At 39.9% G+C, this 17,503-nt stretch overlaps 1 protein-coding gene across 7 annotated transcripts in view; it reads left to right on the top strand.

The window, feature by feature from the left end:
- The window catches only part of rap1gap2a (RAP1 GTPase activating protein 2a), a 100,777-nt gene that overhangs the window by 39,555 nt on the left and 43,719 nt on the right, over positions 1–17,503 (top strand). The gene's annotated exons all lie outside the window — the stretch shown is intronic.

Raw genomic sequence — 17,503 nt, 5'->3', positions numbered from 1 at the left:
TTTTTGTAGCAGTTGTTAGTTTATTTCCCCCTTCAGTATGCTCAGGTAGTGGCTATTACAATAAAACAGAATTTAAACCTAAGTTTTATTAAAAAAAATAAATACTGTCATACATGCTGCGACCTTAAGGTGATATTAAAATAATAATAATAATAATATCAATCATTTATCATTGTAATTATGCATCTTTTAGGGTATCCAAGGACTGTAGAGATATATTTCAAAATATAAAACAAAGTAATAATAATAAAATTTAAATAAAGGAAAACGAATAATAAAAAAAAAAAAACCCAAACCCAATAATAAAACGGGCGAAGAAAGAAATCTGCATGTTTGTAAACACTGTGGTCTAGTAACATGTATAGTAAAACTTTCTTAGGAAAAAAAAAAGAAGTGTTTTTTGGTATAAATGCTTGACAATGAGATTGTAAGTGCCATCACGTAGAGGAAAATAATTGTTGAGGAACATCTTTACGGTGCATAATTACACTATAAGCACCAGTGTTATAGCGTTCCCTATACCGTACATTTGCACTGGGAAAGTAACCTCTACCTGCAAGGCTGTGTTTTTTCTTTGGTTTTGACATTTCTATCAGTGAAGGTGTTGTTTGTCAGGTCTTCTTAACAATTAGCCTCTTGGACGTGCTGTAACTGGGGCAGTCCGAGTGAAACAGATAAAGAGTCAGCCGTGTAGAGAGAAAGGAAGTGAGATGTACAGCCTTTTGTCGAAGCGACAGGTGTGCATCATTCACTCCAGACCTAAAAAAAAAAAAAAAAAAAAAAAAAAAAAGCGCTTCCTCTTGAGACTCCACAATGATGTTCCTGAGTATCACAGACTCCCTGAAGACTCGACCTTTTCACGTCCATTACTTACTTCTCTCACGGGCAATTCCCCGCAAGCCTGAATTTGACTTTTCTGGCCAGTCGTCCCTCTTCCTGTCTAATCATTAGTCCGTATTTGAACAGGTAACACACCGTGGCTTGTTTTTTACCCGCCGCATGCGGCCGTATTTGCATGAGTCGGTTTGATAACTGACTACGTCCTTCAGTACGGCTTTATAACATGACGTTGTGATTTTCCAGCTGTTTCGTTTGGCTAGTTCACGATTCTTAGCTTCCTAACGGGGTTCTACTCAGAACCTTGGGAGGGAAAACTTTTGCTTTTCGGATGGAGAACAAACTGAAGAACCCATAAGGTTCTTCACAACAACAACAACAACAACAACAACAAAAAAAAACGCCTTCCTGAGAGTATCACCAGTATCATCTTTTACAATATCATCTTAAATAATACTCATTTCATTCCTCAGATATTGTTATATAATGTGTTTGTTTTGATCAATAGAATCACAAATATATCCATAGTTTTTTTTTATTTATAGGATTTAAAAAATATTTCCATGGAATCATTTAAACCTAAGACTTAAACGTTACAATGTCGAATATTATTTGATCGTTTATTTATTCATTCGACATGCTTATATTTACTTGACGATTGTTGTTAATGAAGTGTACGGTCCTTTTGATAATTTAATGGGAAAGGAATTGCAGATTTTTACGACATATGCCGCGTGTCATTGAACCCTATCATGCACGAATTATGAAATCCTGATCAAGGATTGTTGTTTCCTCTGTTTCTCTGTGTTCGTTTTACTTTCACCGTACATTTTTCGACGAGTTATTGTAAGTGTCCACTTCAAACGAAGAATTAGTGTCCAGTCTACTGGCTGTTACGCGGTTACTCTATTAAAATCCTTGCAATGGCCAGAAAATGGCTTTTGAATAGCTGTCCACTGTAGTGACCACTATGCATGAGAGGGTTAATACTTTCATGTGTTTAGTTAATAAAATTGATCTTCTATTTAATCGTTGTAATAAGTAAAATAATAATAATAAGTGATGGCTTGGCGGTTGAGGCTCTGGGTGACTGATCAGAAGGTCGGGGGTTCAAGCCCCAGCACTGCCGAGCTGCCACTGTTGGGCCCTTGAGCAAGACCCTTAACCCTCTCTGCACCAGGGGGCGCTGTATCATGGCTGACCCTGCGCTCTGACCCCAACCTCCTAACATGCTGGTGTATACGAAGAAAAGAATTTCACTGTGCAGTAATTTATACATGCCCAATAAAGACTCATCATTATAATAATAAGTTTTCACGTTGATATCCAACCTCTACATCATGATATATGTTTAGATACTGTGTGTGTGTTTGTTTGTTTTTTGAAATCACCCATCTCTGTCTTTCTGAGCTTAATAAACACACCCGGTCAGACTCACCTGCTATGTATTTCAGCGTATCATCCTCAACACCAGAACAGCGACGAGCCGAAGAACACGTCAGTGTGTTTGATGAGAATAAATGGCTCTTTTCAGTGCGCTGTGTGATGGATTGGCTGTGATTGGGAGAGAAAGCAGCTGGCCTGTTGCGTCTGATAGACAAAAAGGATTTCTTTGAGAAAGCCCGAGCTGCTGTGCGTCTCTGATTGAGGGTTGATTGCTGTGTAATTGCTAAGAGTTTAAACATGGCTGAACAACAGCGAGGCAGATAATTATTGCGGCTTTATAGACGACGAACATCGTGGAGGGTGCGATTATGATTCATTTCAGCAACCGGATGCTCTCCGGGACGACACCGACTGCTGACCACAGCCTGCGACCTTCTGCAGTGTCACCGCTTCGACTTCAGTCTGCGCTGCACTCTTTCCATTTATCTCCACAAAATCCAAAAATATGAGCGTGTAATAAAGTGAGGCAACATGTCAGACCGTTTCCTTTTCTCTTTCCAAGGCGGGGCTGCTAATTTTCTCCCATTTCATCATTTGCTCCTCTCATTAAGCCGGCGCTTTGGCATTCTCACACTGAATCACACTATTTCCACACCTCCTTCTTCTACACCGCCGTTTCCTTTTCTTGCCTCGACACAACCTTTAAACATTCTTGCGTTCACTTTTACTCACTTTGTTAGCGAATTTAAATGTCGCATCATCAACATGATCATCATGATCGTTCGGCATCATGATCATCATTGTGATTATTATTATTTTGTATTTTTATTTAATAGTTAGAGGATTTTTTTTACACACTCATATCCATATCATGATCATTACACACTCATATGTTTGTTTGTTGTTGTTGTTGATATTTCCGTGGCCTTTGACCTTGACCGTTTTTCCTCTCATTGCGCTTTCACTCTATATCAAATACTTTATTTATTTATTTATTCATTTATTTATTTATTAATTAATGCTTTTATTTATTATTTTCAAGGAATCATTCAAACTGAATCATTTGTATATTTTTATTTCATATTTAAATAAAAAAAAAAAAAGTACTTTTTTTTATTTCTGATATTTCTGTGATAAACGGAAACCCTTTACAACATTCCTTTCAAACTTACTTCGCTCAGTCCGGACACAATTTCGAGTTTTTAATTTTTTTTTAGTGATTGTTACGGCCAATAACGCTTGATTTTTTTTTGGTCATTTCTAAGGTTTTTTTTTGTTTGCTTGTTTGTTTGTTTTTTTTGTTTAAAACTACTTGAATCGGTGAAATTGCGATCGCACGAAATGGTTTTGCACGGTATTTCGCAGTGGTGTTTGTTTGGTAAATGAGATCTTTTAGCTGTACTCATGTCTGACGCACGTGAATCGTAGAGGGCTTTGGCTGAACGCGCGTCGTGATGACGTCGCATGATGCGTCCCGGCCCAAATCTGCAAATCTGAGTTTGCTTGATTCTGTGTTCGCAAAATCCTTGAAGTTTGACTTGAACTCATCTAAAATGTCACCGTTTATTCATTTATATTCCGTACTTTTGTTTAATCGTTTGTCTATTTATTTAATATTTCTTTATTTAAATGACTTTTAATGTACGTAAAAAAGAAACCTGGTTATAATGTGGACTTAGTTATGCCATGACATACTTATAACTACAGTCAAAACACCAAGCGGTGACACTCCAGTATACTTTAACCCTTGACCACTTTTCTCTCTTTAACACTTCTTTCCTCTCTCTCTCTCTCTCTCTCTCTCTCTCTCGCTGACGTTTTCTTCTCCTCCATCGTGAGAAAGCATTCATGATTAGCAGCTCTGTGACGTTAGAAGGACATAAGATCCTAATTCAGTGACACACACACAAACGTAGCTGAATCCCCTGTGACTGAGGGCTCGTTAAAATACCTCGAATGACTTATAAACACATAATGTGTATTTGGGACGGCGTGGCCTATGACAGGTTTATAATCTGGGAAAACACCAGCGCCATTCATCCCGAGCAGGCGTCAGATCTGCGAGAGGCTGGAAGAAGTGACACATTTAGGATTATCGAGGCCGTACTGTATACAGAGCATAATAAAGCGAGCGGCGTAATAAATACGTACAATAAAAGACCTGATTAGTGACATAACTCGTAACAGAATATTTTTTCGAGTCGTTTAACGGAACGTACCTTGAGCGGACGAATATATAGTGCACGACTGTTCTCGATTCTGATTGGTCAGAAGGCGTCGATTTGTTTATTTATTTATTTATTTATTTATTTATTTTCGCTGACAGCGCAGGTTTATATTAACGCACCCGTAACTCGCTCGTTCACGTGGACTCGTGTGCCCGACGCCCCACATAAACAGATGTGTAATCAGAAACGTGTAATCAGTGATATGTTGGAAGTTATCTGTAAGGAGATATGCTTGTGTAACCTTTACAGAAGGAGTCTCCAGTGTCAGTGCTTCAGAGTCAAAGCATGGATCTTCCGGACTTTTTCCGATCCGAGATCTTCAGGACAGAGCGGTTTACGCTTTACAGTGTTTATAACATGACAAGCTGCGTCTTTTTTGGCTGAATAACTACTAGAGAGATAATAAGTTCTTCATGGAAGCTTTAATGATCCCCATAGACTATTATCCTGGATAATAAGCCTTACTATGAGTTCACAGTGGATGCAGGCGTGCATTGCATAAGCCAAAGAATTTGGCCACTACTCTAGCAGGCAAGTTCTACGCTAGTGGAGATGACTATGTTTTGATGGTATAAATATGTTGTTACATGCTACTTAGCATACTGTATGCGCAAGATATCAAAATAATGCTGGAAACTATTTAAGGTTGAAAAGCTGTTTTGGATGTGTCAGATGTCAACGTCTTGCCTCGGTCGACAAGTCTCAGGCCCTGTTTACACTAGTGCGAAAACGGTCCTCGTCCATGCCGGCGTTTCCGTTTCAGAGACGATCTCCGTCCACGCTAAACGACCGAATACGTATGTCACATGACCATTCGTGCATACTGGGCATGCGCATACAAAGGTAAACAGGAAGTCGGTTGCTAGTTCAAACCGCCATTCCATGTAGGGCTTACGCCGCTCGAAATGAGATTTGCTGGCGATCGCTCTGATCATTGCTCGCCTCAGTATTCGGCATGCAGTACAACGGCTGCTAAGAACGACGACAGAGCCAGCGTAGCTTGCGGTTCGATCTCCGTGTTGTCGTGTATACGATCGGGGTAGCGTAACGGTCATATGTTAGGGGCTTGCCGACTCAGGGAAGGTTATGCAGCGATCCAGAAGACCCAATCGGGGAGCGAATGTGGGCGGGGCAACGCCTTCGTTTTCAAGTCTTCGCTTCGGTCCGTTTACGCCGAAACGCGAGCCCGGAAAACTAAGACGGGGTCTTCGGCGCCCCCGAACGTCTCCGTTTCCGAGCGCGGAAAACGCCGGAGGTTACAGGCGTGACCGTAGCAACAGTTATAAAGCGCTTTGAAACGAAAGCGCGCTCGTGCGAACAGGGCCTCAGTCAGCAAGTTATCAATTAGGCAAACATATTGTGTTTGAGATTAACTTGGAGATCCATAAAACCTCATTGAAATATAGTTTTCCTCCTCTGATGCTACATGTGATGTCATTTTACGCAATCATTCCTTGTAAATACCGTAAACCCTAACTGCACGTGAACTTCATCACCTAAATTCGCATCTTTATTTGGGATATTAGAGTAGAGTGCTTCCTGCCTGACCCTACGTACAGTATATCTATTGGGTTATCCACGCCTGTGTGTGTGTGTGTGTGTGTGTGACACAGCAGTTTATCTTTAAAAAGTACCTATCGCTGTTTTATTGGGTAATCCGTCCTACTGGCTCCCACAGTAATCTTATATCATGTATATATGCAGTTCTGTTCTGCTTAGTACACGATGAGAGTGCGTCAATTCAGCACGATTTGATATATGGGTGTATATTCAGCTGCGTAAAGCAAACCTGTGTACTCGGTGAATTATTGTTCATTGACGTCTGACGTAACCGTATCCTGCCTGACCCCACATTTATCTATTGAACCCGTGATGGCATTGGCTAACAGATTCGCTACGAGCACCGGATGAGCTTGTTTTGTCTCTATAACAAGTACCACACTGACAGAGCCACCTATTTACAGAGCAACAGAATGTGGCTTTCTGGAGCTATTTATAGAGAGCACTTTTTCTCCCCCACCCTCGTCCTTTCTCTCCCTATTTGCCGTACGATAAATCCTACGGGCTGCCCTCCATCTCCACTTACAGTCTGCATGTAAACAAAGTGCCCAATGAAGCTAAAAGTCGCGCAGGCAGGCCAAGAATATTCCGAGCGCATTTCATATTAAGAACACGCTCGCTTCGGGCTGACTAAGAAGTCTGGACGAAAGAATTCTCCGTTACCTCGTAGACGATGTTTGAGGAGACTGACCGGGGACACGATGACATGCGTCGACTTCCGTGCGATTATTTACCTCATAAAAGAAAGAAAATAAACGCATGCAGTGAGACTATACACTTTATACATCATTGCGCTTTTTAATAATCGGAATAATTCGAAGAATTTTATGCTCAACACTGAATGAGCTACAGAAATGTATACCGATTGTCCCGGTAAGGAATAACACTCTTAGGGACATGCTTTTATAGGAAAATGATCAGTGTTTAATTAGGAGTAACTGTTACCACCTCAGTGTTGATTATTTTCCCGTAACAACACACACCGAAGAGATTTATTGCTCTTTAAGCACAGTAATTTATTTATTTATTTATTTTTTTAAAAGAAAGAAGGTCGTCGTTTTTATCCATTTATAGTTACATTTAATGTTGTGGAACTTCCATGTTCCTGTTATGTGTCATGGATGTCCCGAAAGGGACTCCGGACTACAGTTCCCAGCAGCCACTGCACCACACAGCATCATCATCACATGACCACCTGCACCTGATGATCCTTCACTTAACGGGCACCTATGTGTATATAGCCACAGTTTGCGCTTGCGTCCGTCTTTCGTTTCTGTCTTTGTCTTCACGGTCTTAATGGTCAATGGTTTACTCTTGTCTTAGTCTTTCGCTTCCTGTTCATAATTCTTGTTTCATGTTTAGTTTTGGTATTCGTTAAAACTGAAAATCTGCACTTGCATCCGGCTCCGCCTCCAAACCGTGACATTATCACGTCGGTTATAGCTGTAAAGGCTTGTTCCCTCACCAGTCTCTCTATTTTTCAGTCTTTCTTGAAGATAACAGAATTTTTCCAAGACGGAAAAACGTAGAGCTTTACGTCTGACTGTTGCAAAGCGCTGACACTGGAGACTCCTTCCATAAGTGCTAAATAGAGCAAACTTCACCATATCGATGATTACACCTGCTTTTAAACTCCATTTATGTGCGGTGTTACTTTAAAACAAGTACGTTTATATAAACTGTGATTTGCAGCTGGACTACTGTCAGAGCTGCTGTTATAGAAAATGAATCAACACCTTCTGACCAATCAGAATGGAGAACTCGACAGCACTGTGATTATAAGCGAAAAAGCTCCTGTGCTAAAAGCAAGGAAGCAAACTTCAGACACTTAACCCGTCTTAGTCTGATGGAGTATACTTGGAGTAAGAGGATAATTTCATTTCTAGTTGGTTCCTCTAAACAGTCTGCCGTTCGTCAGTAAACTTATGAGCAACTCAGGAACTGTATATATATATATATCTATATCAACAGGTCTCTTATGGGTGCTGGAGCTCTGATATGGATTGAAGTTTCCTCACCAGCCACTGAGTCTATGCCAAAATCAATACGTTCCATTCAGAAGCCGTGGAGCCGAGAGAGGGAGCAGGGGAGAAGAGAACCAGCGGTTTAGGATCTAATAGTCTCTTGCAGGAGTCGATTGACAGTCTAAATATAAAAAAAATTAAGATAACCAAAACCTACATGGAGGATTCTTGTGGAACTGCAAAGGTTAGAATAACATAGCAGATGGACGGAGTCGGTAATGTGACACTGAATATGGGGTCAATAGGGTGTAAGAGTATACCGGTATAACAGTACACTACAGCGAAGGGAACCTAAAATAGTTATACCATTAATCTTATGGTGTAAGGGTACAGCTGATGATGTCATGAAACACCCTTTCTCGGATTGGTTATTAGCACGTTTGGCTCCCACTTAGAGGTTGGGGGTTCGAATCCCACCTCCACATTGTGTGTATGAAGCTTGTATGATCTCCCTGTGCTTCAAGGGCATTCCTCCAGGTATTCCAGTTTCCTCCCCCAGTCCAAAGACATGCGTTGTAGGCTGATTAGCATTTCCAGTTTGTCTGTAGTGTGAGAATGGGTGTGTGAATGTGCCTTGAGATGGGTCGGCACCCCGCCTTTGAATACCTGCACCGCCTGGGTCGGTGTTATTCCCAGCGAGCACGTAGACGTATTGAAGACGTGAGCAAGATGTCCGCCAATCGAGACGTTTAGATTTTGTAAATTAGGCCAAATATTACTTATTCATAACATTCATAAACATCATTTATTTTCTGTTGCCAGGCAAAGCACAAGTTTATATTAATGTGCTCATTTTAATACATGATCGTTTCCATAGTAACAGATAACTTGTATGGTGGATGCTCCATAAACAGATTAAAAACATGTGTGATTGTTGATGTGGTTTGATAAGGAGGAGATACGTTTGATATGAGTTTGGTAAGGAGATGTTTATTTGACATTTATGGAAGGAGTCTCCAGTGTCAGAGCTTTGTAACAGTAAGATGTAAAGCTTTAAGCCTTCAGGGCAGAGGGTTTTGTGGATTCTTGTAACATACTTATTAATCACTGCGACCCAATGACTCTAGGATTGTACCACAGCATTGTTGTATATGTAACTATAAATGGATAAAAAGTATAACGTGTCACACGTTAATAAAAATTGTAATCATTGGCAAATTCGCTTTACATTTCGAGATATTATTGGAAAATAATGAACATTGGGGTGGTAACGCTTCACGTAGTGCTGCATAGCATCATCCCATTGTTGATTATTTTCCAATAACAGTATGCCACAAAAGTGTTACATTCGTTTGACATACAGGTTTGACTCTTCATTGAGTAAGTCAGGCCAGACTGGACATTTTCGGTCACCAGGATGTCACCCTTTTTTGAAAAGTTATAAGCTGTGATATGTTAAATCCATGGTTCCTATGGTTACGTTTTTCACACTTTTCCACATTTCGTGTAGACGAGTAAGATTTTCTTTGTCAGTCCGGTCTGAGTGATCTGCAGTCTTGTTGTACCCCAACACCACAGAGTGTATCGTCAGCATTAACACCCGTGTGTGTGTATGTGTGTGTTTGGTGTGAAAATATAAAACGGTAAGTCACACTTACCGAGCTCCCCCATCGCACACAGCCTGAGGAGTGGTTGCCATGGTACCAAGGCTTGCTTTTCCATTGGGCACCGGCTGTTGAATAGCTTTATTAATTGAAGCATTGATTAGCTGTTTAATCCAGAGAGCAGGTGCACTTGCACATGTTTAGCGTCTTTGTAGTGCTCCTTTTCGAGAGGCTTTAAATAAAGAAAACTATGTACAGGCAAAATCCGCAAACTAAACCTGCACGTGAACAACGTAAATATATCCAGAATACCAAAGAATCCCAGATGACCCACGACCCAGGTCGGATTAAAGAATATATTACCTTCGTAGTGTACCGCATTCCACACTGCAACAGTAATTTCATTAAAAAAAAAACTAATACAAGCCAGAAAACTGTGGCGAGGAGACATTTAAAGACTATGGCTACACTGTGGTAGCTAATCCTCCTAAGCTAATTCCTTGCCCATACTGTATGTAAACAAGCTAAAGAACAACACTTAGCAAAGCTAAACGGATTCTCAGCTTCCTTTTTTCTATCCTTTTTGAGTCTATGCCAGGTATAAAAAAAGTTAAATATCATTTTCCTTCTTTGGTTTCCTTCTCAGAACCCTTAATACCTCCTCAGAACTGTTTCTAATAGCGTATTGGATACTGAGAAATGTTTATGCTAGTTAGGCTAGTTCTGCCAGTATTTATATGACATGCCTGTTTCTGTTTTTCTTTTTCTACTCAGATTGGTTTATTATATCAGTTACGAACAATTGAATACATTTAAATAAAGTTGTCATTATTTCATTATTCGTCTGAGACACGAAAACGCTCTGTACTTATATAGCGCCTTTTGACATTAGCGGTTTTACAAAGCTCTTTACGCTGTTTCTCATTCACCCATTCACACACTCACACACACACACACACATGCAAGCCTGCCATCGGGAGTAACTCAGGGTTCCCAAGGACACTTCGGCATGTGGAGGGGCCGGGGATAAAACCGCCAACACTGCGATTAGTGGATCATTCTTGCATCCTGCATACTTTAACGCTTACTACAATGACGAATAGTATGTAGTATACACTGTATACAGGGCGGTACAGTATACAGTATAAACGTATGCTATTTTGTTACATTTCATGTTTATTTCCCTTGTGCCTGTTGGTGGGTTTGACGTCACGCGTGTATCTCTTTTGCATTACCACAATCTAATGGCTGACATATTGGTCCTTATCGTTCACTGCAAAGTGCACCATAAAACCTCCTCAAAGTGCAGTTGGTCTTGCGAAAGAGTGCATGCAGTAAGCTCGTGTGTAAGCAGTAAGCAGCATGTATTGTCCCTGTGTCCGTGCTTTCATGCTCTCCATGCTTCTAACATTGGTCAAATAAAGCAAAAACGAAAAAAAAAACAAAAAAAAAAAACGACTACTTACACAACTGTTTTGAACTCTTTAGATGTGTGACCTTGCTCACCCTTATCGAGTGGCTTCTGCCAGTGGTGATTGTTCTCTTTACTCAGCAGGGAACCAGTGTGGAAAATGTTTTAACAGCACTCTCTATTGATCTCTTCCTTTTAGGTGTTTAGTTATATTAAAAAACAACAACAACAACAAAAAAAAAACAAAACAAACAAATCTTTTAATTCCTGTGTAAAGCAAATATAATTAGTGCGGATAAAATGTGTTTTTGAAATTGTTATTGGGTTTTCTCTTTGTTTGTGGTGCCTTTTGGAGCTCGAGGAATTAAAAACGATTTGTTAGTACCTATTCGGTGCAGGCGATAAGGCCGAAGACTGATGTGAGAAGAACATTTACACGTCATCTGAAAATGTGGAGGAAAATATGCTCTAGTGGCAGCAAAATTATTCGGAGAATAGTGTTAAAACACATACAGTACGTTCAAATCTCACATATTATATCTATCTATCTATCTATCTATCTATCTATCTATCTATAATATATACAGTGGGGGAAATAAGTATTGGCGGCGCAATATTTTTTTCAGTACATTTATCTCCAATGCGGTTATTCACATGAAATTTTCACCAGACATCAGTATTAACTCAAGAAATCCGCAAAGATAAAGAATTCACAACATTAAAGTCAATAAATAAAGTTATGTGTAATAATCTCCAAGTCAAGGTAAGGCAAAGAACCAGCTGAAATCCGTACGTAGGTAGAAAGTAATTACACCCCCTATCTGTGTAAATTAATATCAACTGGGTTAGTAAATTGATGGTCTATAAAAAGGCTTTTCGCTACCAAGGCGTCACACAAGAAACATCTCATGATGGGTAAAAGCAAAGAGCTCTCCAAAGACCTTCGCAACCTTATTGTTGCAAAACATATTGATGGAATCGAATACAGACGTATTTCGAAACTTCTGAATCCTCCAGTAAGCACCATTGGGGCCGTTATCCACAAGCGGAGGCGACATCACTCCGTCATCAACCGGACACACACAGGATCTCCTCACAAGATTTCTGACCAGGGAGTCAGAAGAGTAGCCCAAGAGCCAAGGACCACTCGGAAAGAGCTCCAGAAACACTTGGAGGCTTCAAGTGCCATCGTCACAGAGAAAACAATAGGCAATGCACTCCACTGCTCACGCTCAGCCCACAAGACTCCATTACTAAAGAAAAGGCATGTCGAAGCTCGTTTAAAGTTTGCTACAACTCATTTGGACAAGCTTATGAAATACTGGGAGAGTGTAGTCTGGTCAGACGAGAGCAACATTTAACTTTTTGGCTGTCATACTACACACCATGTTTGGAGAAGAAATGGCACTGCACATCACCCTAAAAACACTACACCACCAGTGAAGTTTGGAGGTGAAGCATCATGGTGTGGGGCTGTTTTTCATCACATGGTACTGGCAGACTTCATATAATTGAAAGAACGATGAATGGAGCCTTTTACCGGGAGATTCCTGAGTAGGACAACGATCCAAGCATAAAGCAAAGGAAACTCTCAATTGGTTTCAGAGAAAAAAAAATCAAGGTATTAGAATGGCCCAGTCAATCACCTGACTCGAATCCAATTGAACAAGATTTTTAGACAATATGTTTAGAAGAATGGACCAAAATCACACCTGAATACTGCGGAACATTAATTTCTTCATACAGGAAGCGTCTTGAAGCGTCATTACAAACAAAGAGTTCTTCACTAAGTATTAAATACATTTCACTTAGTGTGTTCAATACGTTTTTCTCCGTGTCATTCCACTTTATAACACATAACTTTATTTATGGACTTTAATGTTGTGAATTCTTTATATTTCCAGATTTATTGAGTTAATACCAAAGTCTGGTGAAAATTTCATGTGAATATCCTTATTGGAAATATATTTACTGAAAACAATGTTGACGCGTCCAATACTTATTTGCCCACATGTGTGTGTGTGTGTGTGTGTGTGTGTGTGTGTGTGTGTGTGTATATATATATATATATATATATATATATATATATATTTATATATATATGTATATTCTAACACTCCTCTCTTATATATATATATATATATATATATATATATATATATATATAAATAAATTCTAACACTCCTCTTATATATATATATATATATATATATATATATATATATATATATATATATATATATATATATATATATATTATTGAAGAGGTATTAAGTAGGAGACTGGACTACTTTGTGCAGTTGTATTTGTTTTAAAAGCTCTTGGATATAAGATGTGAAATGTCGCCCTCTCTGGTAGCAAAACGTCATTGCAAGAAAGGCGTGGAAGAATATTTTATGACATGGGTCATGTTGCAGCACGTGAATTAAACTCAAACTGTACTACACGTTCAGTGAGCATTAACATACCCGCAGAAGCAGTATACCTAAATAGTTAGAACACCAAAGCTGTACTAAGACACTAGTTAATATAGTAATTTGAGATGCATATATTAGTGACCCTCAGAATATAAATAATCTGCTACTGCTGTAATTACAGATGTGTAATGATTTTAAAATATCTTTATTGTACATCTCAATGTGACTGTCACATTTGTTCAGTTTACTGTTCTCATCCTGTGCTAGCATAAACACCACATATTCTACAGAATTAGCTAGTCAACTAAGATTAGCTAGCTAGCTAGCCGGGTGAAGAGAAATGGGCTGCGCTGTTGGAAGCAAACAGTGCACTGGGGTACCATTGGGGTACACTTTCTAAGAAGCTTTATACATCTCCAAAAGTATTAAGCTAGCATGCTAACTCTTGCTGGCTTGCTATAGTGAGGAAATAAACAAAAACAAAACACATCTGCTTGCTAAAAGACACAGATTGATGGATCTTTGAAATACAAAAGATAGACAGACATACACCAGTACGCTTGTATCACAATATTGCTGTATGTTTAGCATATAACTTTGCAACTGGGTAAAGATACAAATTCCACAATGTGGATAAATAAGATGACAAGCGTCCCAATGAAATAAATACTTTACCTGTTCAGCATTGGCGGGGGGCGGGGGGGGGATTCCTGAATATTGACTCTTTGACTCACAGACTCCTTATTTGTTTGTTTGTTAATTCACTCTTTTTCTCTTTCCGATCATCGGTAACCTGTCACCATGTAGTCCGAATTCTTGCATACTTTATAAACAGTATATGAACTTTAGCTTGTAGCTTATATATCGTTGTGATAGATTTTCAGTTTTAAAAGTGTTTAGTATCACTTGGGGACGTCGGTAATTCGCATATATACTGACAAATATACAGATATATGCGTAAATTAAATTTTTATATGGATATATTTGTTTTTTTTTAATGCATGAGCAAGAAATCAAACATGGAATTATGCGTCTTTGCCAAATTCACATCATATGTTTTTGTGTCCGTTACCACGTGGTTTCGTTCGTATGTGCGTTACCTGATCATGTCCATCTGTTTTTTTGTTAAGACTTTAAATAGTTTGATAATATATAGCTTGGCTGTCTTCTTATTGGCTATGTTTTCATGCACCCATTTTCATCAATCTGAACCAATTCAATCTGATTGCAGACCCTAAACATTGCAATCCGATTCGTTTATATGTGCGTTATATGTATTCCGAACAAAGCTTCTGTGCAAACATATACAGCGTCTGTCGTCATGCCAACCATACAGTAGCGGAGAAAGAAAGCCATGGACGTGACACCAAATGACCTAATAGGATTTTGTTTTGCTTTGTTGATATATATATATATATATATATATATATATATATATATAAACATATGTCAGCAATGTTTTTTTCCCCCAAATCTACTCGTCCAACGAAGAAAACCACAAGCAGATTTCACCACATTACACTTATGCCTATTCCACCTCCAATAACCCACCAAATCTTAGTGCAGGTACGAAGTCAAGATTGGTGGGAGAGAGTTCGTAAGGAGTTTATAGACGTGAAATGGAAACAGAATCTTCGAATGACACGACGTTCTTTTGTTGCTTTATGTAGTGTTATGAAAGAGCACATGAGCCCTGCAGCATGTGCACAGCGTGCCCCCATTCCCTTAATAACGCGTGTTGCCTTTGCTTAATATAAATTAGGTTCTTGCATGAGTATCGAGTGTTGGCACCACTGCACTGCGCATGTGCACAAGGTATTTTTGAATCGGATCGAGAAAATAATAGGATCCAAGCGTTTACATGGTCATTCTTTCCCTCTCCATCAGATTAGAAAAGGAGTGAACCAAACCTTCCAATCTGATGGAAATTTCATTCGGATCGAGCTCAGTCGGATCGATGAAGGTGTTTACATGAAGGCTTTTCAGTCTACTACTACTACTACTATTATCGGATTATTTGGTTGCGTGTAAACTACGCCGTTGTGAAGTCGTACTGTGCACCTGTGTTGTTAAGCCTCGCATTCAGAGGTGTGTGTAGTGTTACACTTCCTGGTTATGCCTCTCATCGGATTTTTTTGTTTTGTTTACGGATTGCCCTTGTTTGATGTTGTCTCCTGCTTGGAACTTTTACAATGTTTTGTGGATTTCCCGAAATGAGTACCACGCTATGTTTACGCATTTGAGTCCTGCCTCTAACCGCATGTTACCAAATAAAAAGCTATGTATGTAAAGTCGTCCTTTACAACCAACCATGGGCTGGTTTTCTTCAGAGACATTAAAGGCACCACATTCTAATGACCCATTATGGCTGTTTGCAGTGGAGACTGGCTGGGCACCAAATTTCTGTCTATAAATAGCTGGATGTTAGCATGGAAGCCCTGTGCAATGCCCTCCGTAACCCCGCGACTAACAAGAACCAAAGAACCAGACGCTCATTACAAAGACACTAGCTGTTTGTTTTCAGTTTACCATTCTGTGCTGCGTCATCAGTTTCTTGTCGTTGTCTCACACAGGGGAAAAAAATGGCATTAATACATCCCATAATGCCTGGCTGCAGCAATAACGATAAGGAACTGTCTCAGCGTGTGGATTATCAGTTTATTGTGGTATGTGGCGTGTTGACAGTGACAGTAATCCAGTAACAGAGAGCTTATGAAGTATGGATGATGGATGTACCACAGATTCTGGGATTCATATCGGAGTCACAGCAGAATGACAGCACAAAAACTTTGAGGAAAGAGTATATGAACCACCGAGCCCCCGGACTTGGAAGAGGGCAGACGTGTTTGCCTCTCCGTCTCTTGCCGGTGCACTGTTACGTCCATTAGTGAAGGAATTAAGTCCATTAAGATGTTAGTCCATTAGTTGAGAGCTTTAATTGCTGCGGCTGGAGATGTTGGAGTTCATTATCGACTTTCAGAACAGTCACTTATCACATCTGAAATAACACCATAATTAAAGTTTAATTAGTAAATCACTGCTTTTACCTCCTTGATAACTTTCATCGTTTTCCTGTTTTTACCCCTTTGATGTTCTTACATCTTACATCATCAGATGTCTTTGCTACCCGGTGTCTCTCAGTGCCTCAGTCTCTCCGAAGGGTAATCACTACAGTAGACACAGAGAGAGACACTGAGCCGGAGCATTAGGCAATCATCATTGCTGCACAAATGGGGATGATATTGAATCATGTCTAATTAAAGAATCAGATACACAACAGCATGTTGAGTCTGAGACGAAACAGGGAGTGCGGCGAGTTCAGACGTGAGACGTCGCAGCATCGTCGTGCGATCGTGATTCCTTCCACGTTATCGACACGTTATAAAAAGCTCAACCTGACACAGCACCGTCTAGCCCTTTTTATTTCTCACCCGATTACGGACGGCGATGCGGACGGACGCTTTTACGATGATTAAAAAACTGTACGATAAGCAGCTGCCGAGAAGCGTCCTCAAGAGAGGACCTCAGACCCTGGAGATGTTTTGCATTGACGAGCGTCTCAGATTCCTCGCCCTGTATTCTCATCAAACATTATAGGGAATGACTCAGTACATTCGTTTTCTTAGAATTCAATTAAATTTTTATTTGTTTAGCGCTTTTAACAACGGAGATTGTCTCGAAGCAGCTTTACAGAAACATATAAACACAGGATAGAGATTTTAAGCGTGTGGATTTATCCCTATTGGGCGAGCCGGTGGAGACGGTGGTGAGGGAAAAACTCCCTGAGATGATACGAGGAAGAAACCTTGAGAGGAACCGGACTCAGAAGGGAACCCGTCCTCATCTGGGGAACGACGGATAGTGTGAGAGTGAAAGAAAGGTCATTATGGTGTTTATATGAAGTCTGTTTGTTGAACTAGTCCACTGTTCACTAAAGGAGACCTGAGTGTGAAACTGCATGTTGTAATCGCAGTCCCAAGGACATCGCAGCAACCGTAGATCCAGCACCATAGCGCAGCTGTTCATGTGATATTGAAGTCTAAAACCATTTCCATGGTACTTCAAGCGGTCTCAGCAATCTCCAGGCTTCACTGCT

The sequence above is a fragment of the Ictalurus punctatus genome, chromosome 17 (genome assembly GCF_001660625.3).
Source record: "Ictalurus punctatus breed USDA103 chromosome 17, Coco_2.0, whole genome shotgun sequence".
Classification (NCBI taxonomy): Eukaryota; Metazoa; Chordata; class Actinopteri; order Siluriformes; family Ictaluridae; genus Ictalurus; species Ictalurus punctatus.
The sequence above is the reverse complement of the archived record's forward strand: the minus strand, read 5'-3'. Positions and strand labels throughout refer to the sequence as shown.